Here is a 25,472-nt window from a genome sequence, read left to right on the forward strand (position 1 = left end):
GCTCAGAGATGAGCTGTGGAGAAAGGCACTAGCCAGTCAGCTGGATTGTTAGAGAAGGGTAGAGAGTAAATTCAGGGGGCGCCTGGGTGGCTCAGTTGGTTAAGCATCTGGCTTCGGCTTAGGTCATGAGCTCACGGTCCGTGAGTTCGAGCCCCGAGTCGGGCTCTGTGCTGACAGCTCAGAGCCTGGAGCCTGCTTCCGATTCTGTGTCTCCCTCTCTCTCTGTCCCTCCCCCACTTGTGCTCTGTCTCTCCCTGTCTATCAAAAATAAAGAGACGTATAAAAAAATTAAAAAAAAAGTAAATTCAGGTGTTTAAGTACATGGTAATACCTACCTCCACTTGATTAGATGCACAAAGATTTCCAGTTAAATCACATCATTTAAGGGAGCAAAGGGACATTAAGAGACAGGCTTATGGGATGCTGCAGGGACTTTGTTAAGGGCTGTGTGTTTGATGATACAACTGCCTTTTCTTCGTCATGACACCATGATTAAGACGCCATGAAAGGTGAAAAGAGGGTTGACGGTTTTTGACAAAGATCTGTAAACTACGCATGAAAATTATTGAGGTTTGAGGTGCATAGGTCTTGAGTAATATTAACATGTTAACAGAAATTTGAATTGTTAGGCAAAGAGAGTATTGAGCCCCCCAGCATGCAAGATCTAAAGGAGTGGTCCCCATGAAGCAATATATATTATGTATAATATATTGATCATTTACTATATGTAATATATTTATGTATATATAGATGGTTATAACTGCATAATTATGTATATGATTATTTATATGTTATAGATGTGTACCTATTATGTATATATTAAATATAATTGTGTATATGTATGTATATAGCCTAGATAATTATAAACTTGTTTGGGAATTTCACATATGCACACTTTTGAACCAGAGGGAACAGAAGACATTTTGTCAAATTCAGAAGCCTCTTTAATCATGTTGGGTGCTTGGCGTGAAGCCACATTTGAACTTTAGAAATGATAAAATGTGTTTACCTTTAGTAAAATACAGTTTCCTGTTTGGAGGTCTGAGAGGAGGAAAGACTTTAAAAAGAAACTTATTGAAATCCCTGGGAGTGTTCTTGGACGTTAAAAAACCCCACAGTTGGCTATATTAAGTGCAAATGTACTAGAAACATACGGGTTATATTTCACCTAAAGTACACACGAATTTAAAATTCCAGGAAGGGAGGGATTTGGTTTTGCTGAACTAAAATAGTTGAAAAATAATCGGTGACATTTGACAAAATCAAGATGTTACCATATTTGTCACCTCCCCTTGAACTGAACGTCCTACCGACGTAAAATAAGAGGCTTTAATTTCTAACTCAGGTTATGGTGCCAGATTGGTGTTATTTATGAAAACACGGAAGGTTTTAAGGCAACACAATTTCACCAGTGAAACTCTCCAGACACACAGGACGTGACCTTGGCATTGATTGACTCTCCGAGGACTCACTGGTACCGTAGTGAAGACATTTTAGCAGAGGCACAGAGAACTGACACTTTACCTATTTGTTATCAAGAGGTTATCAGTCACTTCCTGGGCTGGACCCCTGCCATCAGGAGGCAAACTGTGGGCTTATGGTCTAAGGCGGAGTGCAAAGAAAGGATGTGGGGGAGAAAGTGGGAGTACAAGAGGAGAGGATGGGGGAGAACAGAGGGAGGGAGCTAAGGGGATAAGAAAAAGAAATGAAAGACACACAACCAAGGGGGAAGTGGGACGGGAGTCATCTTCCTGATTTAGGAGATAGCCACAAAATGAAACATCTCCAGAAAACTCCACCAAACTCCCCACCCATTCACTTGACCAGAAGACAGATCTGTTCCTCAAAGAAAAAGTCAAAAAGATAAACGAGATAATGAACCTTTCTAACTAAGGAGGTGGTAAAGAACTAGCTCAAGAGGTCCCCTTTTCTTCGTACACCTTTATTTTTGCATGTACAGGTTTCGTGTTGTCTCAAAAAAAGAAAGGCAGCAATTTAACAGGTGATAGCTCTCTATTATGACACAGAGACTCATAAAGTCCACAGTGTTCACCCTGCATGTTGACCATCCTCTATTTTTGCCCTAAAAAGTCATGAGAAAAAAAAAAAGGCATCCTAAATTATTATTCTATTTTGCACAGGACTCAGAGAGGAAAGAGTCAAAAATCTGTCTTCTGTTGTGAAGAAATGCATTGGTTTTAAACCCGTTAGGTTAGCAGGAAGTAGAGGAAGGCGATCAGATAAAAGCAAAACAACAACAGAATGAAAACATCCTATTTCTTTCTTTCAAAAACCAGTCCCTCCAGAAAGGGTTGGGCAGCCAGTGGTTGGCCAGTGTGAGCAGTGGGGACAAAGGCCACTTCTGTGTGCTCTAAAATCCAGGATGGGAAAGCCAGCTAATCCACAGAAAAGGAAGGTTTTTTTATTTTTTTTTATTAAAAAAATTTTTTTTTTCTTAATGTTTATTTATTTTTGAGACAGAGAGAGACAGAGCATGAATGGGGGAGGGGCAGAGAGAGAGGGAGACACAGAATCAGAAGCAGGCTCCAGGCTCTGAGCCGTCAGCCCAGAGCCCGATGCGGGGCTCGAACTCACGGACTGTGAGATCGTGACCTGAGCTGAAGTCAGACGCTCAACTGACTGAGCCACCCAGGCGCCCCGAAGCCTTTTTTATTTATTATCAAACTACACTCCTTAAAATGATAACCTGGGTGTTCAGTTAAATTTTTTTTTTAATTTAAAAAAAATTGAAAATTTTTAAATTAAAAGAAAAATTTTTTTAATGTTTATTTATTTTTGAGACAATGCAAGAGACAGAGTGCAAGCAGCGAAGGGGCAGACAGAGACACAGAATCCAAAGAGGTCTCCAGGCTCTGAGCTGTCAGCCCAGAGCCCGACGCGGGGCTCGACCTCATGAACCGTGAGATCATGACCTGAGCTGAAGTCGGATGCTTAACCGACTGAGCCACTCGGGTGCCCCATTTTTTTTTTTTTTTAATTTTTAATTTTACTGTGGCCAGAATATATAACACGAGACCCACCCTCTTAACAAATTTTTCGGTGTACAATGTAGGATTGTTGCCTACAGGTACAATGTTGTACAGCAGATTCTAGAGCTGAAACTTTATGCCTGCTGATGAGTAAGCCCTCCTCCCAGCCCCTGACAACCAGCATTCCGTGCACTGCGTCTACGAATTTGACTATTTTAGGTACTTCATATAAGCAGAATCGTGCAGTATTTGTGTTTCCGTGACTCGCACAGAGTCCCCAAGGTTCGCCTATATTGTCACATATGGCAGGTCTTCCTTCCTTTTCAAGGCTGAATAGTATTCCATTGTATGGCTAGGCCACATTTGCTTTTTCCATCCATTGATGAACATTTAGGTTGTTTCTGCACATTGGCTATTGTGCATGGTATTGCAATGGATATAGGAGTGCTGATATTTCTTCGAGATCCTGATTTCAATTCTTTTACATAAACACTGAGAAGCAGAATGTGCAATCATATGGTAGTTCTATTTTTAATTGTTTGAAGATCCTCTATGCTGCTTTCCTTGGTAGCTGTATCTATCAACAGTGTTTAAGGACTCCAATTTCTCCACTTTCTTGTCAACGCTTCTCTCTCTCTCTCTCTCTCTCCTCTTTTTAAAAAACAGCCATCCTGGGGCGCCTGGGTGGCGCAGTCGGTTAAGCGTCCGACTTCAGCCAGGTCACGATCTCGCGGTCCGTGAGTTCGAGCCCCGCGTCAGGCTCTGGGCTGATGGCTCAGAGCCTGGAGCCTGTTTCCGATTCTGTGTCTCCTTCTCTCTCTGCCCCTCCCCCGTTCATGCTCTGTCTCTCTCGGTCCCAAAAATAAATAAACGTTGAAAAAAAAAATTAAAAAAAAAAAAACCAGCCATCCTGACAGATATGAGGTGGTCTCTTTGTGGCTTTGATTTGTGTTTCCCTTATGATTAGTGACATTTTTTTTCCCATATAGCTATTGGCTATTTGTATATCTTCTTTGGAAAAAAACAAATATCTAATCAAGTCTGTGGCCTGCTTTTTAATTGGGTTATTTGTTTGTTTGTTTACTATTAAATTGCAGGAGTTCTTTTATATTTTGGGAATTAACCCCTTGTCAGATATGCTGTGTTAAAAAGAAAACCACAGTCCCCACATGGTGTCACTATTTAAGGGCCCAGGGCGGTAAACCAAGACTTACTATCTAAGGTAACTACAGTTTCAGTCCCCCACCCCCCTCCGGAACGTAATCTCTAACCAGCCAAACTGGAATTTCCTGGTCAACAGTAGAGCAATCCCCTGAGAGACCCCTTCCATTCTCCTGAGGAAGGCAACCTTGCCTAAAACAATGCATTCCTTGCTAATAAATTCCTTTTCTCTGCCCTCTCTTTCTTTAAAAACCGTACATTGTGTATGCCTACGGCTCCTTGAAGTTCCCTTCTACTTTCTGCAAGGGATGCTGCCTAACTCATGAATCACTTAATAAAACCAGTTAGATGTTCAAATTTACTGGGTCGAATTTTAACAATGATTTGTAAATATTTTCTGCCATTCCATAGGTGGCCTTTTCATTTTGTTGATGGCTTCCTTTGCTGGACAGAAGCCTTTCTAGTTTGATACAGTCCCAAGGAGCTTTTTCATTATATTTTCTTCCAGGAGTTTTACAATTTCACATCTTGCATTTAAGTCTTTAAGGGACGCCTGGGTGGCTCGGTTGGTTAAGTGTCGACTTCCACTCTGGTCATGATTTCACGGTTCGTGGGTTCGAGCCCTGCATCAGGCTCTGTGCTGACAGCTCAGAGCCTGGAGCCTGCTTCTGATTCTGTGTCTCCCTCTCTCTCTCTCTCTGCCCTCCCCTGCTCATGCTCTGTCTTTCTCTGTCTCTTAAAAATAAATAAATGTAAAAAAAAATTTAAGTCTTTAAGCCATTACATTTTTTTGTGAGTGGTTTAAGATGGTGGGGGGGGCAATTTCCTTCTTCTGCATGTGAATATCCAGTTTTCCCCATATTATTTATTGAGGAGACTACCTTTCCCCATAGAGTGCTCTTGGCTCCCTTATCAAATATTTGTTCACCATATATGCATGGGTTTACTTCTGGGCTCTAGTTTATGCTCCAGTGGTCTATGTGTCTGTTTTTATGCCAATATCACACTGTTTTGGTTACTTTAGCTTTGTGATATAGTTTGAAGTCAGGAATTGTGATACCTCTACTTTTGTTTTCTTTCTCCAGGGTGATTTGGCCGTTCATCATCCTTTATTGTTCCATACAAATTTTTGAATTGCTTTTTCTATTTAAAAAATGCTGCTGTGATTTTGATAAGGGTTGCATTAAATCTGTAGAATGCTTTGAATAGTGTGGACATTTTAACAATATTAAGTCTTCCAGTCCATGAACATGCAATGTCTTTCCATTTCCTTGTGTCTTGTTTAATTTCTTTCTTCAACGTTTTGTAGTTTTCAGTATACAACTCTTTTGTTTTCTTGGTTAAGTTTATTCCAGGATATTTTTTTTTCTTTTTTTTTTTGTACTATTTTAAATGGAATTGTTTTCCTAATTTCCATTCAGAGAGTTCATTGTTAGATCTTTCTTGACTTCCAGTGGGGTTATATCCCAATAAGCCAAAATGTAGTCCAGTTGTAAGTCAAAAATGCATGAAATATACCTAAACTACTGAACATCCTAGTTTAACCTAGCCTTCCCCAAATGTGCTCAGAATACTTCCATTAGCCTATATTGGGCAAAATCTCTCACACAAAGTTTATTTTATAATAAAGTGTTGAATATCTCATGTAATTTATTTAATACTGGACTGGAAGTGAAAAACAGAATGGTCGCATGGATACAGAGTGGTTGTAAGGGTATCGACCATTTACCCTTGTGATGGTGTGGCTGACTGGGAGCGGGGTTGGCTGCTGCTCCCCAGAACCACGGGGGAGGGTTGTACCACATATCACTAGCTCGGGAAAAGATCCAAAATCAAACTTCAAAGTACACTTTCTACTTGACTGCATATCACTTTCACATCCTCACGAGGTTGAAAACAATAAGTTGAGGAACCATTTGTATAGAAAAACAATGGATTTTTGAATGATGATTTTGTATACTGCAACTTTACTGAATTTTTAAATTACTTCTAACAGTTTTTTTTTAATGGAGTCTTTAGGATTTTCTATTTATAAAACCATGGGGTCTGCAAACAGGGACAATTTTAAGTCTTTGTTTCTGATTTGAATGCCTCTTGATTCTTTTTCTTGTCTAATTGCTCTGGCTAGAACTTCCAGTACTATGTCAAACAGACATGATGAGAGGGGTATCTTTGCCCTATCCCTGATTTTAGAGGACAGGCTTTCAGTTTTTCGTGAATGAGTATGATGTTAGTAGACTTTTTATATATGTCCTTTATTTTATTGAAATCATTTCACTCTATTTCTAGTTTGTTGAGAGTTTTTATCATAAAAATGTATTGAATTTTGTCAAGTGGCTTTTTTGCATGTATTAAGATGATCATTATTAAGATGATCATGTATTTTTTTTTTAATTTTTTTAACATTGATTTATTTTTGAGACAGAGAGAGACAGAGCATGAACGGGGGAGGGTCAGAGAGAGGGAGACACAGAATCCGAAACAGGCTCCAGGCTCCGAGCTGTCAGCACAGAGCCCGACACGGGGCTCGAACTCACGGACTGCGAGATCGTGACCCGAGCCGAAGTCGGCCGCTCAACCGACTGAGCCACCCAGGCGCCCCAAGATGATCATGTATTAAGATGCGTTTTTTTTAAGTCTTTATTCTCTCTTTTTTAAAAAATTTATTTATTCTGAGAGAGAAAGAGAGAGCACGAGCAAAGGAAGGGCAGAGAGAGAGAGAGAGAGAGAGATAGAGGGAGAGAGAGAATCCCAAGCAACCCCACACTCAGTGCAGAACCCATGCGGGGCTCCCTCTCACGACCACAGCATCATGACTTGAGCTGAAATCAAGAGTCGGTCGCTTACCTGACTGAGCCACCCAGGCAGTCCTATCCTTATTCTCTTAACGTGGTGTGTCACATTAATTGATTTTCATACATTGAACTATTCTTGCATTCCAGGGATAAATCCTACCTTATCATGGTGTATGATAGCTTTAATGTGCTCATGAATTAGATTTGCTGGTATTTTGTTAAGGATTTTTGCATTTATATTCATCAGAGATATTGGCCCATAGTTTTCTTGTGGCATCTATTCTGTGGCCTTGGGATCAGGGTAATGGTGGCCTCGTAAAATGAGTTTGGAAATGTTTCTGTCTTTTCCATGTTTTGGAAGAGCTCGTGAAGGACTGGTGATAAGAAGGATCACAAAGGAATACTATGAATAATTATATGCCAAGAAATTGGAAAGCTAGAAGAAATGGATAAATTCCTAGAAACATACAACCTACCAAGACTTAATCATGAAGAAGCACAAAGTCTGAACAGACCTACAACTAGCGTGGGGAGAAATTATTGAGTTGAATCAATTATTGGTTGAGTCAATAATCAAAAACTTCCCAATCAAGAAAAGCCGAGGACCATATGCCTTCACTGGTGAATTCTATAAATTAGTTCCTAATTCTAGAAGCTTTCTAGCCTCCAACTGTGCTAGCACATTGTAGACGGGCAGGGGAAGTATCAAGATAGGTCATTTTTCCTGGTTGAATGTTTTGTTTTGATGTATTTAAGCATAACAAGAAGGAGGAATTTAATCCTCAGTGTCATTAACTTCATGTTGTTTATATGGATGACAATTTTTCTCTTTGTCAGTGGGCTCCGGAAGAATTGTTGATTGCAAACCCCTTTGGCTTGAGCAATTTTAGTCAATTCTCCAAAGCTAGCATGCAGATCTGAAAAGAATGTGTGTATTAGATGATCGTGTCCCTGAGAAAGTCAAGCAAACAAAGAAAAACAAATTAGGAATGTCTGCAGCTTCCCAGTTATCATCTTCTCTCGTTTGGAAATCAGTGTATTTATGGAAAGTAAGCTTTTCTGAGTAAGCTGTTTTTTTGTAACATTCCAGAAACAAGAAACTCAAGGTCTGTTTTGCTTAAACCAAAAAGAAAAATGTAGCAGGGAGGGGAAAAGGGGAAAAAGTGGAGCAAACAATCGAGCAAAAGGCTGATGAATGTAACCTGATTTGGTGGAACCAGTATTAGGCTTAAGGTTTTGTCTGGAAACCTTGACCGGCACTGCTGGAGCCAATACCTCCAGTCCTGGCCTGATTCTCCAGTGACTTCACGATCTGAATTGATCAGACTGGCCTTGGATTCTCCTCCAGGGCTGCCTCTCTGCACCTAGAGGGCTGAGTTCTGCTGCATCTGGTTTCTGTGGTTCTATCTGTCCAGCTCAGGGTCTCGCCACTCTCCCTTCACCTGTTTGCTTTGCAGATTCATGCATCTGCCTGGCTGCTGGAGCCATGAGTTTACAACTCCTGGACACTCTCTTAAAGACTATAAATTCTGTAATGAATTCAGTCTGAGAAGTTTCCAAAGGGACCCAAAACCAGGGACATAAAGTTAGCTGCCTCTAGTACATCCCGTAACTACCTTGGCACCTACCTGATAGGGTTTCTTGTGCACACAGCTTTGATTTTGTCCAGTTGACCAAATCATGCAAGCCCACCCACTGGCGACTCCTAGCTTACTCTACTCTCTTGGCATGAACTTACAGGGTCCTCTAGAAACTCCTTGGACAAAAGAGGACAGTCCAGTCTTGAACTAGAGCTTTTCTTCTGAGCTAGAGGCAACACCTCCTGTCCCACCTGCCACAGCTATACGTACCCTCTGAATATCAATCTACACGTTGTTGATTTCCCTCCTATCACTCCCATGACACCCATCCTTCTAGTCAGGGGCTGTTTGGTATTCTTACAGAGACATGGAGACCACAGTGGGGACCCTTTTGTCTTGGAATTTGATAGAAAAGCAGCTTATGGAAAAGTAGTGATTGAGAACTTGGACTTGTCTCTGTGACCAGGGCATGGCTTTCAAGTAACAGTTGGCTCTGCAGCTTGAAAGGGGAATACACAGGGGTTCTTTAGTGCTGCCTGGCTGGTGGCAGATATCTATGCCTTGTCCCAGTTATCACCCATACCACAAGGGCTAAGACGGTGTTTCCAAAATCTCAAATACTCCCAATCCAAGAACTAGAGAACGATGGTTACCATAGGGGAGGTGGGGAGGGGGTAAACAGGTGAAGGGGTTTAAAAGTACACTTATGATAAACACTGAGTAATGTATGGAAGTGTTGAATCATTATATTGTACACCTGAAACTCATATAACACTGTATGTTAACTATACTAGAGCTACAGTGGAAAGCTCAATTAAAAAACCTCATATACTGAAAATGTCTCTCCCTGAGAAAAATTCTGGTACCAGCTCTTAAGACAAAATGTTTCTGATCATAAAAGTGATATTTTTCTGTTTTTAATTTCAGAGGTTAGAAACACCAATGTTCTCCCCATCCAGAATTAGCCATTACTAGCCATTACTAGTGGTTTACTTCTTCCAAATAATTTTTGTAACATATAACTAGATATGCAAAGTATACTGGAATCTTATTATACAGTACAGTTGACTGTTGAACAACACAGGGTGTTAGCGGTGCTGATCCCCCAACGCAGTAAAAAACCCACATGCAACTATGACTCCCCCCAAACTTACCTACTAATAGCCTACTAGTGAGCAGAAGCTTTACTGATAACATAGTCAATTAACGCGTATTTTATATGTTCATATGTATTGTATATTGTATTCTTACAATAAAGTAAGCTAGAGAAAATAAAAACATTTTAAAGCATCATAAAGAAGAGAAATGCATTTAAAGTACTATACTGTATTTATCAGAACAAATCTGTTTTTAAGTGGAGATACAAGATTCAACACCAAGTTCTTCAAAGGCAACGGCATTATTTTAGATACCGTCCTTTCCACTTAACATTTGGTGAACATTCTCTTTCTTTAAAAAAAATTTTTTTTTAATGTTTATTTTGTTTTTGAGACAGAGACAGAGCATGAGCAGGGGAGGGACAGAGAGAGACACAATCTGAAGTAGGCTCCAGGCTCTGAGCTGTCAGCACGGAGCCCGATGCAGGGCTCGAGCTCGTCAACCACGAGATTATGACCTGAGTTGAAGGTGGATGCTCAGCCTACTGAGCCACCCAGTACCCACATTTTCTTTAGAAAACAAAACCTTAATTACGAAAGCAATAAGGGCAAATAATTTTAACGTTTATTTTTGAGAGAGAGACAGAGTGCAAGCAGGGGCGGGGCAGAGAGAGAGGGAGACAGAGTCCGAAGCAGGGTCTAGGCTCTGAGCTATCAGCAGAGTCCCAACGTGGGACTCAAACTCAGGAACTGTGACATCATGACCTGAGCCAAAGTCGAATGCTGACCAACGGAGCCACCCAAGTGCCCAAGGGCAAACAATTTTAAAGATCAAGATAAAATAGAATGCTAGCAAAGAGGAAGTAAAGGAATCTTGCTTTCTCCTGAAACTTTGCTACACACACAGTAACCCTCCCCAGAGAGAGACATGTTTCCTTGTTTGTTGTTTTTCTGAAACGATGAAAAGGCACATTTTTTTTATTCCTCTATTTCATAAATTATCAGATTTAGTCTGTATCTGATCACTCTCCAAAGTATGGGTGAAGAATCTGGCTCACTAACATTTTCCCATCTTTCCTGCCCTTCCCCATTTTAAAAATATTTATTTTAAGGTTTCCATTCTACTTGTATAACTTTAACAATGTACTTAGACTTCAATTTCTTATCCCACCGCATTTACTCGTTTCCTCCTGGTTTTCCATCTGGAAAGTGGAGGAGAACAAAAGCCACACACCGTCTCCTACCTCTGTCTGCCCTTCACCTCTCGACTCTTCAGCGATTCCATTACCCTTCTTTTGGGGTTGACATCTGGCCCGACCCATGGGGACAGCTAGCTCAAGGTCACTTGTCGTTTTAGTGCTAGACGGAGTTCTGTTCTTTGTCAACAACACTGTAATAGAATAAAATTAAAAGAAAAGGAATGAGTGACGGTGTATTCGTTTGCAAAGGTGACTCTAATACGATACCATAATCTGGGTGGCTTACCCAGCAGAAATCTATTTTCTCACTGTTCTGGAAGCTGAAAGTCAGAGATCGAGGAGTTAGCAATGTTGACTTCTCCTGAGACCTCTCTCCTTGGCTTGCAGATGACTGTCGAAAGGGATCAGGCTATGTCACCCCAAAATATGCCACTTTGGCACAGGGAATATTTTAAGCCGAAGGCAATTGAGAACCAGCAGATACAGGAAGAATTGTCTGTCCTCGTTTATCCGCCCAAAAAGCAGGGCGTACATTTCCCTTTATGGAAGCGGTGGCATGCATGTGGAGGAAATGACAGAGTGTAGAAGAGGGAAACCAGGGAAGCACAGTGTCCTGAAAGCCAAACAAAGGAAGGGTTTCCAGTGGAGGGATGGATCGGGGAGACTAGTGCTTCAGAGATGAGGAGAAAGGACGAGGTGTGGAATATAGTGAAATGGAGGGCACTGCGACCTTGACAGAGTGGTTCCAGAATCTGAAGCAGGCTCCAGGCTCCGAACTGTCAGCCCAGAGCCTGATGCGGGGCTCGAACTCATGAACCGTGAGATCATGACCCGAGCTGAAGCCGGGACGCTTAACCGACTGAACCACCCAAGCGCCCCTATTTATTTTTCTATGGAAGGCTGAAGACAGAGAAAGAGAATGCAGGGTGAAGTCTTGGGCAGGGGAGGGGGCCCGGGGCCCGGTGCACTACCCGAGGGGCTGGCTCAGATTAGGGCAGGTCGCTGTCTAGCAACGAGGGTCAAGAGGCAGGTGGTGGGGAGACGTGGCGGCTCCCTTCTCAATGGCGTCTCTTTTCTCACTGAAATAAGAATCGGGGCCATCAGCTGAGGACCAGGAGGAGAAGGCGAGCGAGGGGCCATCTCACTCCTGCCGCACCGTGCTGGTGCGCTCTGCTGACCCCACGGTGCGATGTGGAACCCAGCAGGAAGGGAGACAAACGTCAGATGACGGAAAGATGGCCCGGTTGCCCCATGCAGCCCATAGAACTTTCATCGGAGTCTGTTGTTCTTCTGTTTAAAAAAAAAATTGTTTTTTAATGTTTATTTTTGACAGAGAGAGACAGACAGAGCATGAGTGGGGGAGGGGCAGAGAGAGGGAGGAAGAGAGAGAGAGAGAGAGAGAGAGAGAGAATCTTAAGGCTCCACACTCAGCGAACAGCCCATTGCCGGGCTGGATCCCATGACCCTGAGATCATGACCTGAGCCGAAATCAAGAGTCCCACGTTCAAGCGACTGAGCCACCCAGGTGCCCCACGTAAAACTTCATTTTTAAATAGCGGCCTACATTTTCCCCGAGTGCTCCAAAAGCAGAAGCAAAACCATCTGCAGGCTGGATTTGGTCCGTGGGTCACCGGTTTACTGCCTCTGGGTAGGCGCTGCCCGCTGCCCCCCGACTGGGCCTTAAATGCTCTCTTCTCGCACCCGGAAGACACCCCAGTGCCCCACGACTTGTCTGGCGGAGGTGTGTGGGCAGCCCGAGTCTGCAGGAAGAGGACCCAGGTGCCAAAACTGGTTCTACTTGTTGGGAGCAAGGAGCCCACCCTTGCAGATGCCTCTCCTAGACTGGTGTTAATGGAGCAGCGCTTTATAACCTGAGCTGAGAGATGGTCTGTGAGGTTTGAATGCAGTGTTAGCAGGACTGGGGGGGGGGCCACGCTAGGCGGCAGTGAGGGGGGCATTACCCCTCAGGTGCAACCCTAGCCTTACACGAGCCGACGGGAGCGCCTCTTCCAGCTTCACACCCTGGGCTCTGGCCAGCCTCGCTGGATCCTGGGTGGGGTGAGCACCCGGACGGCACTTGGAAGTGCTCAGCAAACAGTCTTTATCTTCATTAGTCTCACCATCCTTTCGTGGCTCGGCTGGCAGATCATCAGCAGGGGAGGGCCTGACTCACCTCCTCCTGGTGGACATGACCCCTTGCTCCCTCCTTTGGGCCCCTTCTGCATAACTTTCTGTGGCCTCCGATGCACGTTGCACGTTCCACGTCCTCATTTATACAGTGGTGGGGACTGTAGGCCAACTAGACCCTAAGGCGCAGAAAGCAGGGCCCGAGGCTTATTTGATGGTGGATCCCTAAGACTCACCCAAGTGGCCACATGGCATTGGCTGATGGATTTAATGTGACCCCCTGGGGACGCATCTGTGATGCCAGGCTGCTTTCTGAACTCCTCACAGGACCCAGTACTAAGTTTTTTGTTGCTGTTTCCTATCCCTTCTGTCGTATCGCAGGCAGGTCCTCTGGCTTCAGATCAGACGTTGCAAAACTCCCACCTCCCGCCCCCCCGGCGCCCCCACCCCTTAACATTTCTACAATTCTTTTGGGAGTCGATGGATTCCAGATAACCCGATGTCAGACAACACTCATAGGAAAAAATTTTTATGCTAACTGTTCTATTTTGGTTCTGGTTCTCTTCCTCTCTCCCCCCAGCAACCATAAATTGTACCTAAATCTTTGCCAAGAGGACAACCTTCTTAAACAGAAGCAGGGAGACTGATGAGCGGTGGCTGGAGGGAGTAGTCTGTGGGATCGTTCCAAGGGCACCCTACACCTGGGGTTTGGGGGTGCCCACGGTCATCGGCAGTCGTGTACAGAAACTGGCCCCGTTCTAGCAGCCCTGTTTTAAGAGTGGCAGTGATGGTCAAGCCCAATGGCGAATGGAAAGACAGTGCTTGGCCAAGAAGGACCCACTCACTTCTTGCTCTGCGGTGGGCCCACAGCTGCTTATTTGTCCTGCAGGGCACTAGGGAGCCAGGGACACACCACACCACGCTGCCCCGAAGGGCCCCGAGGGGGACACAGGCGAGCCTTCCAGTGCTGCCTCTTTTGCTGTGTGTCAGAAGACCACTGACAACAGAGATTCTAGGGGAGCTTGGTAGGACGCCATTTTCATCCACGTCCAAGAACAACGTGGCCGCGAGCCACGAACAAGTAGCAAAGGCTTGTTCGCTTTGCGTGCTTTGAAGATGTATTTGTAACCTGTTGCCTTTTTCTGCTTCAGGGATTGTAGGCAGCAAGTGCAAGAAATCATATTCTTTTCTAAAGTCGCGCGTACTCTCGCTGTGGTATAACGACAATAGCAAAAAATGGGAAAGAGCCTAAATGTCTCATAGTTGGAAATGTCTGAATAAATTGTGATACATGCTGAAGATAGGAGCCATGCAGCCAGCAACCCAAGAATATGCCTGCCAGTTATAGTAAGTGGAAAAACCTGGAGGTAAAAACGGACTCATGGGTTTGTACGCGTGGTTGTCGGATAAAAACACGTGCACACGTGCGCAGAAAAGTGACTGAAAAGTTTCACATGAAGATGTTAAATATGTCATCCTTGGACGATAAGGTTGCGGGTGATTTAATTCTTTTTCGTAATATTTCTTTCAGGTTTCCTCTCTTTAACCATGATTATTTGTCATTTATACAATAAAGACTTAAAGAACACACATGCATTACGATTATATACACTTTCATAGAACTCAATCAACAGGAAATATTAAAGAATTTCGAGAACATCTCATCATATGTTCTTTACTGGATGGGAAGACGGGCTCATTTATATACTGAATTCTCCTGCATAATAAATACTACCCAAAGCAAGTTTTTTTTTTTTTTCCCTGAGGTGAGACAAAAACAAAAAGAAAGAAATGGGGCCAAGCAAGATTTCAATAGGAACAAATGCACATGTTCATGCAACAAAGAATGTGAAAGTGCTTGCTGTGCTGAGTATTTTCTCTTCCCCCTCCAGATCCCCGTCTCGCCCAGTCTCTGGCCTGGTCTGTGCCCAGGAGGCCGGCCTGTGTGGATTGAATCAATGGACTCCATGGACCTGGCTGCCAGTTGGGTTTGGCCAATGGGGAGCCTTGGCAGGAGATCAGAGAAAGTAAAGTTGTGGTGTTTATTTCCCTGTCCCTGCCAGGTTGCTGTTGTTCATCCTGGATTTCTTTATGGAAAGCCACAGCTCTTGCCAGGTGGCCTTCTGTGCAACTATCAGCTCTCTCTCTGGGTTCTGGTGATCACTTCTTCCCTTGGCCCCTCAAGTCCTGGGGGGGCTTCCCCTTGTTGCTGGCCCTGAGGAGCTACCCTGTCCCTTTTGGACATCCTTCTAAGAGTAGTCCCTCTATTTTATGTTGTTATGTTATGTTATGTTATGTTATTTTAATTTTTTAATGGTTATTTATTTTTTTAGAGGAAAAGATGGGAGCATGAGCAGGGAGGGGCAGAGAGAGAGAGGGAGACACAGAATCCGAAGCAGGCTCTAGGCTCTGAGCTGTCAGCACAGAGCCCGACGCGGGGCTCCAACTCACGGACAGTGAGATCATGACCAAAGCTGAAATCAGAAGCTTAACTGAGCCACCCAGGCGCCCCTAAAAATAGTCCCTTTATTAAACTCACTGCAAATTACCCTCCTTCAGAGTGCTGTCTGCTTCCTGCCTGGCCCGGCTGGTTCAATTACTCATGTGCCCAGCCCCCAGTCTTCCCATCTGTGCTTTTTTCTGGAGTTTGGATTAAGCCCATCAACGCACATGCTCTGCGGATGGGGGAAGCAATTCTACCAAATGTAAAACTGGACACCACGAAAGGACACACACCACACAGGAGGGCAGGCATAGAAAGAAAAAGTCAACTTCTTTGGATAAAAACTTTTGTTCAGCCTGAATTCATAGACATACAGAGCAAGCAAAACACTAGAAACAGAAGGAACAAGATCGCATTTTTCAAGCATTATTTCTTTGGCAACAAATTAGAGATGAAAAAGGAGCAGCCGCCAGACTACGTTCCTTCCCTTGGTTATGCCCTGGGAGTGGCCCAATGTCAAGCCAAGAAACAATTGTTCTCAGGCTTCACTGCCCTCACCTCCTAATCTGGGGTCTTCACCCTAAAGGTGACCCTATGGGTCCTGGTGTCAGAGTTGCTCTGGCATGATGAGGGATGTGGGCATGAGGCCAGGGAGGAACAGGCTTGGTGGACTGGTGGGACTTATACGCTTGCTCAGAAACTCCCCCCAAATTCCACCTGCTCTTTAAGGTGCAGCTCAAAGTCCTTTCTGAGTTCTGATGTAATTCATCATGACATGCTTTTTAAATGTATGTTTTCTTTCTTTCTTTTTTTTTTTTTTAATGTTTTTTAAATTTATTTTTGAAGGAGAGAGAGAGAGAGAGAGAGAGACGGAGCATGAGCGGGGAAGGAGCAGAGAGAGACGGAGACACCGAATTGGAAGCAGGCTCAAGGCTCCGAGCTGTCAGCACAGAGCCCGACGCGGGGCTCGAACCCATGAACCGCGAGATCATGACCTGAGCCGAAGTCAGACGCTCCACCGACTGAGCCACCCAGGCGCCCCTGTGTTTTCTTTCTTTCTTTAGTCTATAGAGTCCAGATCACCTGGATCACCAGGGATGTATCTTTCATCACCTCCCAGGGTGCTGGGTACCCAACAGGTGTTCTATAAATGCCAGCTGACTGAATGGGGCGCCTGGGTGGCGCAGTCGGTTAGGCGTCCGACTTCGGCCAGGTCACGATCTCGCGGTCTGGGAGTTCGAGCCCCGCGTCAGGCTCTGGGCTGATGGCTCGGAGCCTGGAGCCTGTTTCCGATTCTGTGTCTCCCTCTCTCTCTGCCCCTCCCCCGTTCATGCTCTGTCTCTCTCTGTCCCAAAAATAAATAAACGTTGAAAAAAAAAAAAAATTAAATGCCAGCTGACTGACAGGTGGCTCGCCCATCACGCGTAGCAGCAGAAATAACACCTGGACATAATAACTAGCCCACACATTACCGCACACCAGCCACTGTGCTGTGTGCACCTGCCTTATCTCATTCCATCCTGACGAAGAGCTTGTGAGCCCAGTGTCCCCATTTTATAGATCAAGAAACTTGGGCTTGGAAAAGTCCAGTAACCTGCTAGTAGTCCCATGCTCATAATGGCAGAGACCAAAACCAGTTTGTTAATGTTTCCGCCATTCTGCCCTTTGTCTTTGGTGAACATCCCCATGCTCCAGTAATAGCGATGGTCATTTCAGTGATCTGTTCCATCAAGTGGCTTTAACAGGCCACAAATGTCTACACCGGTGAGGGGAATAACAGCCCTTGTTCAACACTCCTTCCTGTTGTAGACTGCCTTCCTTGCTCTCTCTTGACCTTGACCTGCTCCACCCTCAGAACACTCAGGGTGAAACCAGAGGACCCATTAATATCTTCTCCAGGGGCCCTGCCTGAACTCTTCACAGTCTGGAGCTGGCCATTTGTCTTCCAGGCTGTCCCTCTGCTTTCTGCTTTAGATCACATTAGAAAGTCCTTTGAACTCCCAATTTTAGAACTCAACAGAAAAGAGACGACTGCAAAAATTCTGTTCACTGTGCATTTTGGCCAAGCAGCCCAAGGGCATTTCCGAGGTCCAAAAGCAGCCCGTTCTCTGCCTGTCCCACTGCCCAGTGTTCTCACTTAGATCAATAAAATGAGGCGAAAATAGGTCTCAGGGCTTGTGGGTAAGATCTGGACCGCTAAACCACAGTAAAATATTTGGTCACCGAATACTTTTTCCCAAAGCCCTGGCATGGAAACTCTGACGTCAAGTTCATTGAAGTGGTCCAGAGATTTTGATTTTGATGCTGATGCTGGAATCAAATCATGGTCAATGTTCTCTGTCACTGAAGGGTGTGAACACAGAAATCATGACATGGGGCAGGGTATGAGAAAACTTCCAAGCTACACACACGATGCCCTTGACGATTTCTGTTTGGTTAAATTTGGTTATGTCTGAGTATCAGAGCGAGCCTGAGGAAAAGGATTTGGGGTGGTGGGGTTTAGTGTAAAAACATACCTTTTCTAAGAACTTGGCGGTTTCCATCCTGGCCATCATCAATCACATTCCTTATGCTCCAAAAACATGGAAACGGGTGCAAAATATTTTGTTAGTTTTTCCAGAACAGGAAGGAATTCTTCACGATGGAAAGTAAACAGAGCTATCAAGAATATCGACCGAGATTCCCTTCTCTTGTTTTTAGTAACCGAAAGAAAAAAAATACATTGCTCTTGTTACTTTGCTTGCTTGATGTGAAGAGCACCCTTAGAGCGATCCCACCAGACACGTCTGTGATACCTGCCCTTGTCCATGGGAGCCACGCAGACGTCCATGTCCCAACGGAACCAAGAGTCGCATCAATCAAACAACCCCCTCAGTCCGCTTCCAATTTGTGCCTTTTTCAAATTATGGTAAAATACGCATGATGTAAAACTCACCTTTGGTTACGCATCTAACTCTGGATTTCGGCTCAGGTCATGATCAAACCCCCTGTCGGGCTCTGTGCTGGTGTAGAGACTGCTTGGGACACTCTCTCTCCCTCTCTCTCTTTGGTATCCCTGGGATACCAAGTTGAGGGTAAATGACTCTTTTGCTACACTGTGAGGAATTGCAGGACACACAGAGAAAAGGGCAGGGCGTTTACAGGGCCGTGCATAGTTATAGAAGCCAACACCTTTCTGTCTTGCTCCTGTTCCTCCCAACTTCTTAGAAACCAAAAGCGTTAACCACCTGTGAGCACTCCACTGTCACTGTGGGAGGTGAGGCTGAGAGAGGTAAAGTCACCCAGGAGGCGACCCAGACAGCACAATGGAGCTGAGTTTTGTTCTGCTGGCTTGGCCTTGAGTGACGAGTGCAGCGGGAGGAGTACAGTGTCCGTCGTGGGTACCAAGCACACTCCCTCCCTGCCCTAGATCTGGAAGGTTCGTGCTCCAGTTTTGCCTCTGAACTTGAGTGCTGTAGCTCTGAATCAGAAGACAACCCAGGGCATTTGTCTCATTCTGCATCCAGAACATCACCTACCTGCCGCTGGGTTTGAGGAATCGGCACTATTGCTTTATGTCAAATTGGTCAACGAAGCCAGTTCTCACTGCATCAAATCCACACTTACTTTGTTGCCATTAACTAGGTTTGAAAGTTGTTCAAATTAAGCTATTTAACTTTCAGTTTCTTTAACTATTGCAAGATTCCTGAGATAATAGAACATGCTTGCTTCTTTTTGGCACACACACCATGCTTGGAACAGTTGACTTATTATTTAAAGGCTAGTGTTCTGTCCTGTATAGTCTTTGGGGCCCCCGCTCCCCACAGTCATGCTTTCTTTCTGTTTATGCTTAGACGGGGTTAGGTCTGTCATTTTATCTTAAGTCTAGACAACATAAGCAAAGCCGAGAACCTCGATCAGGTAAAAACGCATCAGATTTGGTATGTGATATAATCATACAGACATCTTTTGATCTCCAAATATTGAGATTTGAGTGAAGTAATTTTTTTTAACGTTTATTTTTGAGAAAGAGAGAGCGCGTGCACACATGAGCAGGGGAGGGGCAGAGAGAGGGGGCGTCAGAGGATCCGAAGCAGGCTCTGCGGAGAGCAAAGAGCCTGACGTGGGGTTCGAACTCGTGAACCCTGAGATCAAGACCTGAGCCGAAGTTGGACACTTAGCCAACTGAGCCACCCAGGTGCCCCTGAGTGAAGTGATTTTTAATTAATCTGTGTGTCTACACATGGATATAGACTCACAATCACCGTGACATAGCATAACTTCCCTTGAAGTTTGTCTCTAACGGATCACTAGATCTAAATCAGTTGTGCAAATTAAAATGGATCGGTAGGCACACACCATGGAATAAATATATTGATTTGTATTAGTTTGCCAGGGCGGCCATAGCAAAGAAGCATAGGTTGGCGGGGGGGGGGGGGGGCTTATACATAACAGAAATTTATTTCTCACAGTTGTGGAGGCTGCGAGTCAGGGGTCAAGGTGCTGGCGTGGATGTGCTCTGGTGACAGCCCTCTTTTGGGTGCAGAAAGCCAGCTTCCCCTCGTGTCTTCACACGGCAGAAAGAGCAGAGAGCAAGAAGCATGCTCTCCTGCGACATTTGTAAGGGCACTAATTTCATTCATGAGGGCTCTACCCTCATGACCCCAACTATTCTTAATTACCTCCCAAAGGCCCCAGCCCTTAATACCATTATACTGGGGGGGGGGGGGGGGTAGGGTTTCAATATATCAATTGAAGGGGACACAAACTCCTAATTTCTCCTTCTTAGAAAAATTCCAATCATATTGGGTTATGGGCCCACTTAATGACCTCATTTAACCTTAATGACCTCTTCAAAGACCCTCTCAGTGCAGGTAGGACTAGACGTGGGGCAAGCCCCGAGAGAAGGAAATGCATCAGGGCGAGTTCCACAGTCATCCTGCTCTTTCCTGACAGTATCTGCCAGCTCTCTGAACGGGCAGACAGGGTCACAGCATTCTCTGAGAGTTCCTGGATGGAGGACAGAGGCTGGAGTTCAGAGCTACAATAGTGGCTACTTGAGAGGCAAAACTACACAAACACATACCTGTAGAGCAATGAACTGTCGAATCGTACACACTTTCCCTTGGAACAGTTGCCCGCTCCTAAAGGGAGCGTGCATCAGGCAAACCTAAGAAACCAGCAGAAAGTTGCAGCTTGGAGCATAAAGAAATGATCAGGGATTTTGGCAGCCTGATCAGGGCGGTGGGGAGAGAGAGACTAGAGTTTAAGACCCACGAATGAGGGGAGGCATTAGTAAATAATACCGAATCTTGACTGAGCTCCCGGAAGAGCCCAGTCTTAGGAACAAAGCCTATATCACAGAAGAAAGGGCAAAGCTTAACCAGACCAGCCCTGACAGCATGAAATCAGCCCATGACAGGATCACGGTGATCAGTGGGCATGCTCTCTGCCTGCCAGCTGGAACATCAACACAACTTGCAGGAAAACAACCTCTTTCAGAGTCTTTCATAGGCCATGTCCAGAACTTGAAACAAACCACAAGCCATACTAAAATTAAGATCAAATGTCTGAAAACAAAACAAAAAAGTATTGAAATAGGAAGTCTCATGTGTTACTTAGATATTAAGTTATCAGACAGAGATTTTAAAATAACTATCTTTGACATCCTCAAGGAAACAGTGGGAAGACAGAATATTTTACCAATGTGTGTGTGTGTGTGTGTGTGTGCACGCATTCCATTTCCAAGTATCTCAAATGGTTATTCTAAAACTGAAAAGAATACTTTAGGTAAAATTCATAGTTAAATGAATGGTTCTAATATAAGATTAGACCTAGCAGAAGAAAAGATTAGGAAACTAAAGAAATAAAATAAAATAAATAAAATAAAATAAACAATAAAAATATCCAGGTTAAAGTACAGAATGGTAAAAGAAAGATGGAAAATAATCAAATGGTTACAAAGACAGGACACATAATAGAAAGGTCTAATGTATGGATTGGAATTCCAGGTGAAGACGATGGGGCGGCAGGGGGAAGGGGGGCAGAAACTATATTTTTGAAAGTACTATTTTAAAAAATACAGTCTATAAAATTAATAAAAGACATCAAACCATAGATTCAAAAATTTTAGAGAATGTCAGCAGATAAATACAAAGCAATCCATGCCGAGTCACATCACAGAGAAAATGTTGAAAGTGAAAGACAATAAGAACGTTTTAAGAGCAAGCAGAATAAAGAGACATATCACCTTCAAAGCAGCAACAGTAAGACTGATGACTGATTTTTTAATAGTCAGAGGACAATGGAATGACATCTTTACAGTGTTAAAAAAACACTTATAGGACACTTTCAGACAAATGGAAATTCTCATTAAAAAAATACTAAAGGGAACTTTCCAGAAAGAAGGGAAATGATCTCAGATGGAAGTACAGACACATAGAATGAAAGGGAGAGTGCCCCAAAGGGTAAATATGAAGATAGATAAAGATTAATAATGGATTACGGGGTTTAATATATAAATAACATAGATGACAAAAATAGCACCAAATTAAAAAAAAAAAAAAAAAACAGAACAAAACAGTGCAGTGTAAATGAAATTAAACTGTTTTAAGTTTCAGGCACTGTTCCGGAAGTGGTAAAAGTACTAATTTAAGATCGATTGTACTAAGTCAAGGATATATTTTTTATTTTTATTTTATTTTATTTTATTTATTTATTTAAAAAAAATTTTTTTAAGGTTTATTTATTTTTGACAGACAGAGAGACAGAGCATGAGTGGGAGAGGGTCAGAGAGAGAGGGAGACACAGAATCGGAAGCAGGCTCCAGGCTCTGAGCTGTCAGCACAGAGCCCGATGCGGGGCTTGAACTCACAGACTGTGAGATCATGACCTGAGCCGAAGTCGGACGCTCAACCGGCTGAGCCACCCGGGTGCCCCAAGGATGTATTTTTTAAATTAGTTTTCTTTATTTTTGAGAGGCAGAGAGAGACAGAGTGCGTGTGGGGGAGGGGCAGAGAGAGAGGGAGACACAGAATCTGACAGGCTCCAGGCTCTGAGCTGTCAGCACAGAGCCCAACGTGGATATCGAACTCACAAACTGCAAGATCATGACCTCAGCCAAAGTCGGGCACTCAACCAACTGAGCCTCCCGGGCGCCCCAAAGACACATTTTAAATATAAAAACATATAAAATGAGCGTAAATGGTGATAACAGATACCAAGCACGCTAGTATACATAGATTGCCAACAGCTAAAGTAAACTTTAAGAAAAAAAAAAAATCGTCAGAAATAAGGAGGGATCTTTCATAATGATAAAAACATGAGCAGAAAAACACAACAATCCTAATTTCTGTGCACCAAGTGGCAACTTAAAAATATATAAAGAAGAGTTAACAGAATTAAAAGGAGAAACAGAGAAACCCGTAATCATAGCTGCAGATTTTAACACACTTCTCTCATGGACCCATTACGGGCAGACAAGATATCAGCAAGGATGTACAAGATTATTAACAATACAAAAAATCAGCTTCATCTATTTGATATAGATATATAGCAACACAAAGAACAACGGGCAGACTACATATTTTTTCAGACATAAGGAACATGTACCAACATAGGCCATATTCTATGAGTCATGCGGTAAGCCTCCACAAATTTCAAAACACTGAAATCATGCACAATAAGTTCTCTGGCCACAATGGAAAGTAGAAAATAAGATAACTGGAAGATCTACATATATTTGGAAGTCAGGAAACCCGTTGGTAAACAACCCACGGGCAAAATAAAATCTAGGAAATCTCAACTCAAAACGATCAAAATATTAAAAAAAAAATTGGAAGGAAATTAGAAATACTCTGAAGGTTTGTTTTTTTTTAAATGTTTATTTATTCTTTTCGAGAGAGACGGAGCGCAAGCAGGGGAGGAGCAGAGAGAAAGGGAGACACAGAATCTGAAGCAGGCTCCAGGCTCCGAACTGTAAGCACGGAGCCCGTCTCAGGGCTTGAACCTATGAACCGTGAGATCATGACCTGAGCCGAAGTAGGATGCTTAACTGACCGAGCCTCCCAGGCGCCCCTATTTTGAACTGACTTATAATGAAAATACAACATATCAAAACCTATGAGTTTCAGCTGAAGTAACATTTAGATGAAAATACGTAGCTTCAGGGGTGCCTGGGTGGCGCAGTCGGTTAAGCGTCCGACTTCAGCCAGGTCACGATCTCGCGCTCCGTGAGTTCGAGCCCCGCGTCGGGCTCTGGGCTGATGGCTCAGAGCCTGGAGCCTGTTTCCGATTCTGTGTCTCCCTCTCTCTCTGCCCCTTCCCCGTTCATGCTCTGTCTCTCTCTGTCCCAAAAATAAATAAACGTTGAAAAAAAAATAAAAAAAAAAAAAAAGAAAAGCAACAAGACTGAGTTGGTATTTTGAAAAGACTTCTAAAATGAATAAACCCATGACCAGATTGATCCAGAAAGAATGAGTAAAAACACAAATTGTCAATATAAGAGAATATCATAGATTCTAAGATGTTGAACAGGCAAAGATTGTTGCAAACAACTGAATGCTGCTAAATTAGACAATGAAATGAAACAGACAAATTTCTTGAAGACATAATTTCCCAAAACTGTAGAAGAGATTAAATAGAAAATCAGAATTACTGCGGAGACAAATAAATCCCCAATTCAAATGTTCTCCGAAGAAAACTGTGGGCCCAGGTGATTCACTGCTGAATTCTAAATTTTTTTTTTTTAACGTTTATTTATTTTTGAGACAGAGAGAGACAGTGCATGAACGGGGGAGGGTCAGAGAGAGGGAGACACAGAATCTGAAACAGGCTCCAGGCTCTGAGCTGTCAGCACAGGGGCCCGATGCGGGGCTCGAACTCACGGACCGCGAGATCGTGACCTGAGCTGAAGTCAGCGCTCAACCGACTGAGCCAGCCAGGCGCCCCACACTGCTGAATTCTAAGGAAGAAATAATACCGATATTACGCAGGACTTTTCAGTAACATTGAGATGAAAGAACTCTTCTCAACTGATATCAAAACCCAACACTGACATCACCAGAAGGAAAGTTACAGATCAGTCTCTCATAAATTTAGACATAAAAAATCTGAAAAAACATTATCAAATTCGATACAGTGATATCTAATTTTTTTTAATGTTTATTTATTTTTGATAGAAAGAGAGAGAGAGAGACAGAGTACAAACCAAAGAGGGGCAGAGAGAGAGGGAGACACAGAATCCGAAGCAGGCTCCAGGCTCCAAACTGTCAGCACAGAGCCCGACGCAGGGCTTGAACCCACAAACCGTGAGATCATGACCTGACCCAAAGTTGGTTGCTCAACCAACTGAGCCGCCCATGTGCCCCAAAACAGTGATATTTTAAAAATTTGTTATAGCAGACCAAGTAGACCTCATTCCAGGAATTAAAAAATGCAAAAATTTATTTCAAATAAATCAATATAACTCACTACATTAATTGAATAAGGGATAAAATCCATATGATTACTTCAAACAATATCCAATAAAAAGGCTTTGTAAAATTCATCATTTAATCATGATTTAAAAAAAAGTTCAGTAAAAGAAGCAAATTTCTTTATTGTAAAATAGCAAATCTATAACATACATGCAGTAAATGTTATAATGGTGAAATACTAAATGCTTTCTCCCTCAACTTGAGTAAAACAAAGATGTTTGCTAACAACACTTCATCTGACATTGTGTTGGAGGGCCTGGTCCAAGTGATAAACAAGACAGAGAAATAAACGTTATAAATATTAAGAAGAAAAAATAAAACTTCATTACTCTCATGATATGAGTGAGTGTGTGTAGAAAATCCAAAAGCCAGTAGACAAATGTTAGAATTTATGTGTGTTTATTAAGGTCACTGAATATAATAAAATCAACATACAAAAGTGTATTTCTATATTTACAATCAATTAGAAAATGAAACTTAAAAAGCAAGGCCATTTATAAACATTAAAAACAATTTTAAAAAACCTATTATGAACTGTGATTTAAAGTATGCAATTCTTGGGACGCCTGTGTGGCTCAGTCGGTTTAATGTCCGATTTTGGCTCAGGTCATGATCTCACGGTTTG

The sequence above is a fragment of the Herpailurus yagouaroundi genome, unplaced genomic scaffold (genome assembly GCF_014898765.1).
Source record: "Herpailurus yagouaroundi ecotype Mexico unplaced genomic scaffold, PumYag 210, whole genome shotgun sequence".
Lineage (NCBI taxonomy): Eukaryota > Metazoa > Chordata > Mammalia > Carnivora > Felidae > Herpailurus > Herpailurus yagouaroundi.